A 15241-nucleotide genomic window follows, 5' to 3' on the forward strand; every position below is an offset into this window, starting at 1 on the left:
CCCCTAAGCTGTTACTGCCTCCACCGCGTGTCATCACATGTGCTCATCACGTGTAATAACTTTTGTGATGACACAATGTTTATATCTCTTACAGTTCAGATGGTCTGGTGTGGTTCTGATAAAATAAATTATAGTCCTAATGTTACCCAGATTTAAAACCTATAAAACAAAAACTTTAATTCAAATTTGTCCAGTAGTTCCGGAGATTAGGGTGTACAAACAAACAGACTCATTTTTTTTATTCATGCCCAATTACTACTGTAAGACTATTACATTACTGCTGTAAACCCCCTTCAATTATATATTTTTTAATATATTCAATGTACAGACTGTTTTTTCATTGTTTTAATATATGTATAGATTAGATAATAACAATGGTATACATCATAGATTATACACTTATATACGGTATACATAATTGTGAAATCATAACTCGATGGTTCAGTTTCGTGTTAGAATTTTCATCATGGAAAAAACGTATTTAACTAAGTATTTATCTTATTGTATAAGAGACACGTACAGAATCAATTCCTGCTATCAACATTTCACTGGCCATCATTATAGCAACCGTCTCATCTACTGCTAGCAGCTTTTCAATGATACTTTTATCCTCGTCTGGAATATCATGACCCCGTTCATTTATCTGCCTCTGAGCTTCCTTTATAAATGCGGCACTTGTACTAAAATATAGAAAAAAGTTCGGACATGTATATTTTCATTTTTAAACTTTCAAAAGTATATGTCAATAGACTACAACAGCATAATAATTCGTATAAATTTTTGAAAAAACATACTTCCACTGCCGTTCATACGTGTCCAAGATTTTACGAAACGTCGGTGTCGGTATATATTTCCACGGATTTGGCTTGAACTCCAACTCCCAAGAGTATTCCACAACTTCTTTCGCACATTTGATCAGCGTCAAAGCTGGGTCGACGTCTGTCAAGTTGTCCCGTAGACAACCTATTCTACTTCCAAGACTCACGAAAGCTATTGATTCCAAAGACCATCGTGTTATATCGTCGTGGAATTTCTCATTCATTAATTCATTGTTATCCGTACTTTTTTGTAATCTGTAAATCGGCACATGGTTAACATTACGAGAGATATATCAGGTACTCATTTTTTGATTTATCATACAGCAGCTTTTGCCCGCCGCTTCGCACGCGTTATTTCAGAGTAGTTTAATAGATGTTATTATACATATAAATCTTCCTATTTAAGCACTCTATCTATTAAAAAAGACCCCATCAAATCTCCGTAATTTAAAAGATTTAAGCATACATAGGGACATAGGGACAGAGAAAGCGACATACTATGTAGTGATCTACATAGTATAAAACGATGAACAAGTATCAACTTGCTTATATATGTGTGTATAAATCAAATACAGAATAGAATTTGTACATATTTAAAATTTCAGTATTTCACAAAGTTACAGCTTACAAAAGAGATTCACAATTTTTTTAATATAAGTAGTTATATGTATGTTTAGTAGTTTACCTGGATATAAAATCATCTGCTATATCACTCAGCGCTGGTGCGTAAAGTTTAACCAGTTTCGGTTTTAAAAATATCGGATTCACTTTACTCCTAAAATCGCGCCATTGTGTACCTTCACTGAAATATAAATTTATGTGAAACTTTGATCAGTCAAATGTGCAATATTTGTACGCCTTTTATAAATAAATTATAATACATTTATTGTGAAACACGGTATACAATGATATTATACGCAAATTATAAGGATTCTGTCCATTGATGGTGTTTAAAAGAAAGACGCTGTGATATTTTATTAAGAAAGCAGGTGATTGTTCATTACTAGAAGTCAAGTATGTAAAAAAATATTACGTATTAATGCCATCTGCGTGCTTCCCTTTTTTCTAACACTGTTATAGTGGATGAAATGTGCAACTTACGCCGTAGTGAGTCCATGCACGCCGTCAAAACTCGATTTCTTTAACTTTGTCCTATAATAAACCAGCGTCTGGAAACCTGGGCGAGATGGAGTAACATCCTCCGATCTGAACACCTGGGAAGCACATGTCATTTTATTACGATTAATGTTTTCAGACCCTTTTTTAAATTTTGAATAAAGCAACCTTTGTGCAGAAGCGTCTGCACAAAGGTTGCTTTATATATTTATTTATTATGTTGGGACCGGGAATTTATTATATACAAGATCAATTGGGGAGTCAACAGAATAATATGCAAAAAACATAGACTTTAAAATCTTTTCTAGAACATACCTGATCATAGTGTTCCGGCTCATACAATATCAACATGTTCGCCCTTCCAAACATACCATCCAGTTTTACAATAGGTCCAAATTTGTCGTAGAGAACTTTACATAAATCATATAAAGTTTTCTGTGGACCCACGGTACCTAAAATATTATAAGCCGTGATAATTTTTATCGCACAGAACGGTTATTGATTGGTTATCCATAATATTATATTTTAACTTTTATATTTCATGCACAAATATGCATGTGATAAAAAATACGTATACTTGTATATTTAAAAAATTATTAACAATTTAATGGCAGCTATCTAATTACGAACCAATAACAGGTAGAAAGTGGCGCAACGGTCCCACAAATGGAAGAGACGATAATCCAGGAATTTCCTCATAAGATTTTAGTGATTGTGAAGAATTCAGTGTGGTGATATAACGAACATTCTTCCTGTAAAGTGAAAACAATATTGTATACCAAGTTTTAATAAAAAAAAGAGTACTGGTATTCTTACTGTGACGGCACAGTATATATTTAATAACATTTTACACATACACAGTAACATTGATTTATATACAAAAGTAGTTGATAGACATAGTTATGACACGAGGAACAGAAATAAAATTGCAATGCCTGTTTTCCGGCTTAGTAAAGTAAAAAAATCATTTATGGGACAAGGTATACGCTTATACAATAGAATTCCTCATAGTATTAAATCGTTTTGTAGTGCTAAATTGAAAATCTATTTTAAAAATATATTAGTTTAGAGCATTAATGAATATATGGAAGATGACAATCCATGGAATGTTGTCGCTTAAGAACCATGTACATCATCATCATCATCATATCATGTACATGTTACATATTACATATTATGTAGAATTAAAATGTAAAATTTATATTACTTTAAAAAAGCAACTACAGAGTTTCTTGCCTTGGCTCTCCTCTGTAGGAACTGCCTTCTGAACCGGTGGTAAATTTTATAACTGTGTAATATTATGACGATTCAAAAGTGCTTCTATGAGAAGTCTAGTGGAATGAATAAATGTTTGAGTTTGAGTCTGTCCCGATTGCCATGTTCATTTTTTATGTTAATTTTTAAGTTGTTATGTTTTAAGGTTGTTGTGTGGTAATAAAGCTTTTTTTCTCTTTCTTTGCTTCAAAATATTATCTGGCACAGATATAAATATATGAAGATGATAACGATACATCAGACCCTTTGGCAGAGGTGTGCACTTTTAACATAAAGATAAAATATTGAGCAGTCTGAACAGCAGCAATGTGCTTTGGGGCAAGCCAGTTTAACAGAGTTATTTCGAAAGGTTAATTGATACACATTATGAATACATATATGTAACGAATTTACCTCTAAACTTAGAAAAGTTTTGTTTTTTGTGTTTGTCTGCTTTATATGTGTCATTCACGTTAAAACCACTCGCAGATTTTGACAAAATTTTATATGGTGATACAACAGTATACGGTTCAACTTATAGGCTACATTTTAATTGCAAAGATAACTTTTACCGAAACTTATAATCGGGAATTAAAAAATAAATTATACGTAGTATTTTCTTGTGTTTGATTTTACGCGAGTTTTATACATTTAGAAATTAAAAATTTTTTAACTCTCTGTAAAGTGTTCGAAACGTCGGGTTAATAATATAATGAATAAATCGCGTTTAAAATAAAATTAAGAAGTTTAATTTCTAAATAAATTATACGTTTAATTAATTATATGTATAATTCGATAGGTCTATAAGAATAAAAGAGTTTTCTATATAGGTTTTTTGCTGACAGTATGCAATGCATGCAAGCTATAGAGTGCCCATCACTGAGTATGAACTGAATTCACAATAGGAACACACCTATTTTTCTTATCATACTCAATCACTGTGAAAACAATTTAAAAATGATGAAATGTGCAGTACCGTATTGTAAAAATGATTCCCGTAAGCAAAGTAAAAGAAATAATAGATCTTTTTTCATTGGTAAACAGTTATATTGAGTAATTCAATTATTTCTGAAAAAGTTGTAGGGTCTGAAAGGGGGATATGGGAGACGCGGGGCGGGCAAGCGTGATACGCTGTCACCAGTCACTTTGTCACATAGTGTTGTACTTTAGACATATATATCAAAAGAAGTTTCTTATCGAAATAAATAATAATATATTGTAATGTAATTTCATAAATTGTGTTTTTTAACCCAACAGAAATACAACTCATTTTCAAGTACAAAATTTTGGATAAATTAGTATGTGGAAGTCGAGCACGCTTCGGCACGAATTGGGCCAGCTCGCACCGGGGAAGTACCACACTCCCACAGAAAACCGGCGTGAAATGATAGCGTGCATAGTGAGTGGGGGAGGCGGAGGCCCATATCCTTTTCCTTAACCTACCCAATCCGTTTCTTAATTCCTCACGTTAATCCTTTATTAATCCCTTCCCAATTTCAAGTCGGCAATCCATTTGGTGAGGCGTAAGGTATGCAATTGACCTTATGGCTCTACAAATGTTCATGGGCGGTCGTAGCGCTTACCATCAGGCGACCCACCAGCCATTGCCGATTATGACATAGAAAAAAAAATTAAAATGTAACTTATTCATCCAATAAAAATACTGTATTAAGTAAGAATACTACAAAAAGACCAGTTTAATGTGAAAAGACGAGTTCATAATATTATCTTACTCTTTGGACGAGTAACTATAATAACAGATATTTGAAACGGGTTATTCGACGAATACTATATTCAGACCCATAGGTATTTTCTTTAATAATATAATATGCTCATCTGTGAATGCAAAAATTATACAAAATAACATACCCATGGCGTATATTATGAGGTACGAATATATTTCGATTTAAATTCCGTAATACAGACATGTTAAAGTTATCGCTACAAACTGTTCACTGGATCCAATGTTTGGTTCACTAATATGCCCAATCGGCAATAAAAAATCAAATCTCTATCAAGTATTGATAAAAAATGGGTATTTTGAGAGATATATATGTGTATTATAGTTGGCGCTTAAAGAGAAAACGCGAAGTTTACTTACCTAAATTGGCAAAGTTTCTATTTAATATATATCTAATACCATCAGATCAATCACATAAATCATATTTTTGTGATTGATTTGATGGTATTTGGAAAAAGTGGAAAGGAGATGGAGCAGCTTTGGGTTTTGGGGTATGTATTAAGCCTGATGTCGCACAACAATTCGGAACAGTCCACTAAGCCGTTCACTATGCACATGTTGTATGCCAGATCAAGCAAGTAATGCAATTTTTTGCAACGACTGGTGTAGACCAGCAAAAAAGATTTAGAGCAATACACATTGCATGTTAAAAACTTCTTCTGTTTCTCTTCAATTCTGTCTATATAAGTACGGTAAACCGATTAAGATCTGCTTGGAGATTGATGCAGCCGTTTTCACTATTAATGGTTTGTAATTTCTTAATTTGGTCAGCATACATGATTATTTCTGTGTTAGTGAAATAGTAGAATATGTCAATTATAAAAATAAGAAAGAACAGAGGAGAGAGAAGAGATCTAGTAGAGCACCGGATCTCACGGAAGCTGCTCTCGAAGAGAGTCCATTGAGAACTACAGTGTGGCATATTGTGATTCCGACACTTCACACTTCACAGTTCAGAAGTATATGATGTATTCTATCAGGTACTTTGCAGTAATCTGTGAAGACTACCTATCTGAAAGGCGTTGAGACATGCGCTCAGAGATGAAGAAACCGTGTTGATGCTCAACTAAACTGTGTGTAAGAGAAGGATACAGTTTAAACACAATTTCTTCCAAAATTGTGACTTATATGCAGAGCTTGGAGGTATAACTGTAATTTACTATTAGAGACTTCGGTCTCTTTTTGTGCATGTGGCAGCCTTTTTGCATATTTAACAGACAGCAATGGCATACCGTCTGGCCCAGATGTTTTGTTCGTATCGATTCTCAGCGGTAGTTTGTAGACGTCTCTTTCTTCAAACGTAATTGAATTAATAACATCAAGCAAGTGTTTAGATGAGGTACGGAGGCAAGGGATTCTATAAGCGAGAGTATTATCATGGCTGGAGGTGGGGTATTGCATAAAGTTTGAGCTACAAAAGTCGTAAAATAAATTATATATTGATTCCCCATTAGAAAATTGGAGGCCGTATCTGAATGATGAGCTTCAAGATATTTAGAAATAAGTAATATTTTCTATATTTGATATGTAATTGTTGAACTTATCGATTTCCACTTGTTTTACGCGTACTCGTAATAATGTAAATGCGTTGAAATCAGAGATATTAACACATTTTTTAATTTACGATGAGATTTAGATATTTCTTTTATTAACCTACTTTGAAATAAAAGGAGGAATTTAAAGGAGGAAGTGAAAAGGAGTTGGAGGTATCACAATCAAAATGTATGTTAATAACTTTAGTGTCTCATAAAGAATCTTCTATTTGAATTTACTTTCTCCCGAAGTCTCTTCTGGGTTACTTGCCAAATTAAAGAATGGATCGGTAACTCCGAAAGCCACATTAATTGTAACATATTCCTGAATGGATCGTCATTTATTTCACAAACCTATTCGATCCGTATATCATTAAAATATTGGATAAATATGTAAAAATATTTAACAATAATATTATAGTTTGATTACATAGATAGCTATTAGACGTTCGTTATCATTAAAGATTATTCAGAAACTGAGTGTATTTATCTTATCGTATGAGAAACACGTACAGAATCTATTCCGGCTAACAACATTTCACTGACAGTCTTCTCATTGACTGCTAACAACTTTTAAATTTTACCCTCGTCTGGGATATCATAGCCTCGTTTAAATATCATTCATTTGACTGCCTTTGAGATTGCTTTACGAATAAGGCACTTGTACTAAAATAAAATAAAATTTCGTTTTCAAATTCAGATATTTTAATCTACCTTCCATTAGTTTTCGCCTTATAGGCAGGACAGCATAATATATTATTATGTGAATGTATATAAATAATGAGAAAACACATACTTCCACTTTTACACTTTATATAATATATCCATGAATTTAGGTAAATATGTCGGTGTCGGTAGATATATTCACTATACTATTTTTCTAATATACCACTGCTTGAATCGGACTCCAAATCCCAAGTGTAATGCACTACTTCTTTCGTATGTCTGATCAACGGTATGGCGGGATTGTCTTTCTTCCAATTGTCCTGTAGATAACTTATTCTACTTCCTAGACTTGTGATTTCGTCATTCAATTTCTCATTCGATATATCAATGTTATCAGTATTTTTGAGTACAACGTGAATCGACACATTTTTAGTTTATTGTATCGGACTTTGGTCTGGAAATTGTACTTGTACGGACGGTCCACTCCGAGGTCGCCCGTGATATATTTTTTCCTTAGGTTATATATATCTGATTGAAGTAATAAGTTGTAGGAATAATTTAATGTAATTAAACTGCTTCGTTACAAATTGTTACGAATATTGTTTATGTATATTTTTCTTTATTTAAAAAAAGAATTACAGCGACACTAAATTAAGAGCGGGTAACGCGGAATGAAGCAATTCGATGACGTCTTCTATTCTATCTTACATTCTGAGTTGTATTTTGATTTATATTGCGATTTAATCGTTAAAGTAAAACTTAAGCATTACAAACGTGATATGATGTCTGAGTTCCCACCTTGTGAAAGGGGAATCCTATTGATTCAGTTTGAAGCAAATGTTACGGATTACAATTTATCGAAACTTTTAATATCTCAAGTTAGTTTATAATGTAACCATGGGCGTACCCAGGGAGAGGCAGGGGAAGGCAGTTGCCCCCCCGCCCCTGGATATCGTATACCTGTCTACTCTCTATTGTTATTGAAGAAGCTGAAGGCTGAAGATCCTCGGAAGCTGCTTTAAAAATAGTTCAAGGATCTTAAACGACTAAGGAGACTAATTTCTCCTTATTAAAGAATCTAAATAAAGAAATACTTATTTGCAGGATAACTTGTGGGTGTTTTCCTTATATATATTGTAGGTGTCTTCGTGTGGTGTGTAAGGCAAAACAAGCGCGCGGGACCTGGCTTAAAAAAATTGATTTGCCCTCCCCTAGCCCAGAACCTGGGTACGCCCATGAATGTAACGGTTTTTACAATCTTACTGCGACATAGATATAATACTGTTTTATGATATCTATAAGTCCCATACATCATAGCATTTCTAAATTTTTAACATTTACCATTAGAAAGCTGTAACTTCACTGTATGAGTGACATATGCTATATATATGTACCAAAGGGCGGGGCGAACACAAAGTAAGTAATTTAAATAAGGATTGTGATGATTAAATATCATCTTATCTACGTTTGTTTTTGTTTTTTGTTTGTTTATAATACATAAACTCAAAAACTACTGGAACGATTTTAAAAATTTCATTAGAAATCTGCAACTTTACTGAGTGACATAGGTTCTATATGAACCACGAGCAATGCCATGGCGAACAGCTAGTATGTAAATATATATGTAAAATAGTTTAAATCTTGAATAATTATTGAAATTTTTCTATATCTAAGACTTAAAGAAACCCTCTGTAGTACTATTTTTATGGATCTACGAATCACTAATGAATTATTATCTAACAACTTATTTAACAAATAAACTCATTTAATTTCATTCATGACATTTCAAATGTTTTATAAACGATAAATTTGTAAAGAATTGAATTATACCCTCAACTTAAAATGCTCATTACGTATAACAATTTTTATTATGGCAATTTTTATATCTCTTATGGTTTACTGTTTATGTGGTCTGTTGCGGTTCAGCATCAGGTGTTCCAGTTTCCGAGATAAATTATAATCTATATGTTGCCCAGAACCCACTCATTATTGTTTTTTTAATATCATCAATCAATAATTACATTTATTTTACTGTATTTGTATGTGTAGATATAATCCTAATCTTAATTAATTAAATACTTGTTGTCATCATGACATGATGTTATTTGTTTCTACATAATTTATTTTAGTAGTCACGTTTTCTTTGTCATGCTGAGTTATATTCGTAAATACACAGAAATAACAATTGAAGATATAGAATAGATAGAATAGATAGCTCCTTAAATAGATTGCTATTACGATTGTCACTATAAGATAATAATATTTATAACTTTTGTTGTGCTATACGGATAAGTTACGTAATTAGAATGTTAATTCTAGATTTCCGCATTGATAGTATATTGCAACTATATCACTTTATTTCACCTGATTTAATCAGGTCAAATGTCAAAAATATATATATATAAACTTAAATAGAGTCGGAACTTATCTCAAATAAATAACTTGTCCCATAATTATTCATGTTTTTTTGTCTATAAAAATTTAATTATACAATTTTGATTTATTTATATTTATAGGTACATATTACACCCTCCAGAATAGAAATCCCATAGTAAGGTAACTGCCCGACTTGCGTAGGCGAGATTTTTTGTCATAAGCGGGAAACTGGTTCGCCTGATGGTAAGCGATCACCACCGCTCACGAACATTTACACAGGTAGGCTACAAATGCGTTTCCCACTTTTAGGAGGTAAAAAATAAGAAATGCGGAAATAAAGGAATGGAATGGGAAGGGTAAGGAAAAAGATACAGACTCCGGCTCCACCACTCGCACTACGAAACACAGTAGCCATGCTAGTATTTCGCGCCGATCTGTGGGAGAGTCGTAACTTTCCCGGTACGACCTGCCAATGTGTGCCAATGTGTGCCAAAGCGTGCTTGTAGAATTCTGTTTTATTCTTGAGGGTGAAAGAGAAGATTTAGCGCTCTTTAAATATAATATTATTGGTGTACCTAAATGGGCTTTTGATGAACCTTAAGTCTAAAACATACAATTTATGAATAATAATAATTATTATTTGGCATTTGACAATTAATAAGTTCATTGATTACCAAAAAGCGTTTGACTGCGTTGCACACAAAAGTATATGGGAAAGCTTAACAACACATGGGGTAGAAAATAAATATATTCGTGTAACCAAGAGTACAAACAATAACAGCAAGAGCAGAATCAAAATGAAAACAGTTGGACCTTGGTTCCTGATAAAAAGAGGAGTAAGACAAGGCGACCCCCTTTCACCTCTACTGTTTATAGCAACTCTGGAATCAGTCATTAATCAACTCAATTGGATGGGTCGGGGTATTAAGATTGGGGACGTCTACCTAAGCCACCTAAGGTTTGCAGACGACTTGGTTATTTTTTCAGGAACTGCATTAGAAATTCAGTATATGATAGAATCCCTAAATGATGCAAGTAAACAAGTAGGCTTGGAAACGAACCTGTCCAAAACAATGCTGATGATTAATAGTAGAAAGAGAACACTATAGCGTTGATAGCGAACCCCTCAAATATACAGACAACTAAATATATCTGGGAAAACAAATTAGCTTACACAACAATAGTAACGATCAAGAAGTAGAGCGCAGGGAACAGTTTACCTGGAACAAATAACTGGGTACCTACTAAAAGACATATTCAAAAGCAGCATGCCAATCAAAATAAAAACTAAAGTGCTGAACTCGTGCCTTTTATCGAGCTTAACGTATGCTTGCCAAACCTGGAAGTTCAAGAGAGGACTGGCTATCTTTTGAAATGACCTTCACCTACAGAGGGGATCTTACAGATTAGAGAACATTAAAATAACATAAAAGAACTAACTAATACTAATGTAAAAAAAAAACATAAAAAATAAATAAATAAAAATAGCAATTTTATGTAGGAACTAAACTTATGTACTAACAAAATTATCAGTATTTTACTAACTTAATCTAATCTAAATTTTTATTTTTGTATCTTGTTTTTCCATTCTGTAAGAAATAAAAGGCTTTTTATTTTATTTCATTTATTTATATATAAGTTATGTTGTTTCCACACATACCTGTCGGTATATAACAACCTGGTAGTCTAACCTTTTACTTGTTTATTTATACGTTTATACGACTATATTTTGTATTCGAATACATTATTTTTCAACATTTTTTTTATATCAACGCCCTTAATGTTACAAGCGCAAAAATAAATTATTTGAAATAATGTTAAAACATTGACATGAGTCAGAAATATGACAGTTGACATTGATAGTTCAAACGAGGGTAATGGTAGTTGGTTGACACAAAAATACTTTTTATAAATATTTGGAAACAAAGCTGTTTTTATTCAAATTGCTTAACAATTTTTCAAAAATAAATACGTAATATGTGAAAAAATATGTAGAATCTAAGATATTTTTTCTAATAATCACATTTATACGCTTGTAACATAACAGCATACCACTTTCTTTGTCGCGGATACTTCTCTCATAAATATCGATCGATTACGAAAGAGTTTAGTTGTGTATTATTGTAAAATAACAGTAGATACACAAATGAGGATTGTTATGAAAGGACTCATTACAGTTATGTTTTAACTTATCGATATAAACGCTGACATAACGAATAAGAGGAATGTCTAGCAAAATCACAATCAGCATAAATAAACACACTGCACGAACGAATACTTTTGAAATGTATCCGTATTTAAAATCGGCTGAATCTTAATAATGAAATAGTTATACCTAGTGTCTTGTGTGGTTGCATTGCAAATATTGTCCATGTACTGCTGCTCATTTCTGTAAGTATAACTTGATAATACTTTTGTTTGAACACAATAATTACATGATTTGTTTATAAAATTGCCGAAAAAGTCAAAATAAATAAAAATCAGTACCATACTACTATTTGCTAAATGATCAAGATGTTATTTGCTTTTTGCATAATATTTAAAATAAGCTTATGGAACATCCATCTCATCTTTCTTGCTCTTCATAAATTCGGTAGTATAATTAAGCACTTTATTGATTCAATTGAGACAATGAAATAAATCATGAGCAGTGTCCTGCAATTGATGATTCAGAGGTTAAAGCTTTATATTTCCCACATAGAAATCATTTCCTCCATACAATGTTTGAAATTTTAGTGATATCATATCATACCACTTTCCTTTTCTATTTTTAGTAATAGAAAAAAAAGCCTATCTCTATTGTTTTTAGACAGTTTCCACAATTTAATGCAGACAATTAAATTTTTAATAGATGGTTTAAAAATTCTGATGTTATATGTTCTGCAAATATATCTTATGGTGCATTCACACATTCGCATATGCTACTGGCCCTTTTGACTCAACAGAACATGATGATGTGTGTGATATGAACTGCACTCCTGTTTTCATTTATCTTCCCTTTGATTTCGTCCAAGAAACTGGTCTTGACACAAATATGCAAATCTCAGGCAACTAAGAATGTACTGTTTACATATGCATGTCTGTTATTCGCCTTGCCATTTGTGCAAGTGTATAAATGTACCATCATATACACAACTATCTACACAATATTAAGCTAGAGTTTATTTGTTTGTATGTACTAATCTCAGGAATTACTGAATTGATTTCAAAAATTCTCCCATCATTGAATACATGTGTGATCCCTGAGTGCTATCGGCTACTTATGTATGAAACAACATGATGTTTGAAATGTTTCCTAATTAACTAACAACTACTATGTGATAAAACGAATATCTTATATAAAAAACCATTATATTTCCTCCAATCCATAATCAAGCCCATAAACATAAATTCCACAAACAGATGAATCATTTCCTTTGTTGCTATAATGTTCACTATTTCATGTTTTTCCTCTTGCTTATAGTTTGTACTATTAAATACTTGTGGCTAATATCTGCATTGAATTGTTACACTGCCATTGCTTCTAACTTGCATTCTATTGATCTTGAATAATTATAATATATATTGATTACATAAGTGTATCAGGTTGGTTTGTCTTGAAGTACCTTATAGCATGGAATAATATTGTTATTAATATAAAAATTAACATAATTCAAATTTATTTCTTGTAACAATATGTTAATTGTTCAATTACATAGAAGTTTGAGTATGAAGGATTAAAGATTTATGTCTAAAAAATGGATTGTAAAATTCATTTTATTAATTTATTCTAAACTATCTTTGCACTTGTACCCTTTAGAAATGATATAGCATTGGTTTATATAAATGAAACAGATGTCATAAATCATTTTATAATTATTAATTGTTTATTACATTTCATAGTGTTATCTGTTGTAATTTAATACTTCTTAGCCTTGAAAAGTAAATACATAATTATATTGTCTATCACATGTCGGGATGTACCTTGTTTTATTTTTATTTGTAGTCCATTGAAAAGTTACAGTGAGGGTTGTGATTCTCAGAGCATGCATTTTTTTATGTGTGAGTTAGTAAAAGCTTAACTTGAGTATGGTGTTGCCACCCCTCATTTGATTCATGACATCATCATTCATTCATTCATTATTTTCTCTTTCTAATTAATTCCATTCTTTATAAATTTCAACATTTTCTGCACAACATAAGCCAGCTCCATACTGCACATTTCATAATATGACCTCACTGATATGGTATAAAAAGCAATTAACCGCAGCACCCATGGTACATATTTAGCCTAAAGCCTTCCTCAATAAATAGGCTACCTAAAACTGAAAGAATTTTTCAAAGCAGACCAGTAGTTCTTGAGATTAGCGCGTTCAAATAAACAAACTTTTCAGATTTATAATATCAGTATAAATAAAAACCAGAAATGTTCACTTCGAGTAAAAAAAAAAAATTGTTGAATGAAAATGACAATTATTTTTGTATAAAATTTTGTCAATGTATTAAAAGTCGTATTATGTAGAAGTCAAGTTATGTTTCACTATGACAGTTCACGGCTGGGAGTCGGCATGGCGAGCATGAGCTCCACGCTCGTCGAGACGGTCTCCATCAACTATGAGGACTTTAACGAGAGCTTCCTCACCTGCGGCACCTGTCTGTGTTAGTACACCCCATTTTATTTGCATGTGACACTGCACTTGCAGTTATGATGTGGCCACATATGACCAGTGGAATGTGCAGATACCTTTTTGTTGTTGTTTGTAGTATGATGATTGGTCCATTGGCCTCTGAAGGTCTTATGTGGTCACGATCTTTAAGCAAGATACATACAATTACAGTGAGTTATTTTTCAAATTCGATATTTTTGAATTATAATATTAAATATTTTTTTATTTTATTATTAATGAGACTATTATAAATAGCACCTTAAACTATTAATAAGACTTGTTGAATTTGAAATATAACAACTACCTAACAACATATTACTATTTCTGTCTACCCTCAAACTTGATCATATAATACGAAAATATTTTCTGAAAATTTCACCTTAGTATGAAACTTTTATTAAAAGTAAGAGTGAAATACTAAAATAATAATAAAACCTAATACTAAGTAACCTAACTCTGTTGTATCCATTACAGGTACATACGACGGAGGTGAACACACCCCAAAACTCCTCCCGTGCTCCCACACCGTGTGCTTACATTGCCTTACACGCATAGCTGCTTCTCAAACCAGGGACTCCGGAAGCTTTCGGTGTCCAATCTGCCGCGAACTCATCACTATACCACGAGGTGGGGTGCCAGCCTTACCTCCTTCGTTCCTCGTCAACCAGTTACTCGATTTAATGGCAAGGCAAAGACGCGAAGTCATACCCCAGTGCAGTTCCCACCCCGGTAGAGAGCTATTGTTCTGCGAGACTTGCGATTGCGTGTTTTGCAGGCACTGCGCTGACGGACCCCATAGCGACACCCCATGTGACCACACCGTAGTACCGTTCTCCATAGCTTTAAAGAGAATGTCTGAAATACTTTTGTATAGAGCCAACGAGTGCCTCAGTAAGCTAGGAGCGGCCAGGGAGGCTGTAGCTAGTGAATTGCGACGGCTCGAGGCTGCGGCGACAGCAGCTGACGAGGCGATAGATAGACACTTTGCTGAATTGAGAAGTGCGTTAGATAAACGACATAATGAACTGAAGTCTGCCGCGGCAGCCGCTGCTACGCATAAACGAAAACTGTTGGAAGAGCAGTTGAAACTGA

General features: G+C 32.9%; 1 protein-coding gene across 1 annotated transcript in view; it reads left to right on the forward strand.

Annotated features, from left to right (window-relative positions):
• Nucleotides 1-15241, forward strand: part of LOC119830774 (transducin beta-like protein 2) — a 115397-nt gene that overhangs the window by 81796 nt on the left and 18360 nt on the right. The window lies entirely within an intron of this gene.

Source organism: Zerene cesonia, chromosome 12, assembly GCF_012273895.1.
Source record: "Zerene cesonia ecotype Mississippi chromosome 12, Zerene_cesonia_1.1, whole genome shotgun sequence".
Lineage (NCBI taxonomy): Eukaryota > Metazoa > Arthropoda > Insecta > Lepidoptera > Pieridae > Zerene > Zerene cesonia.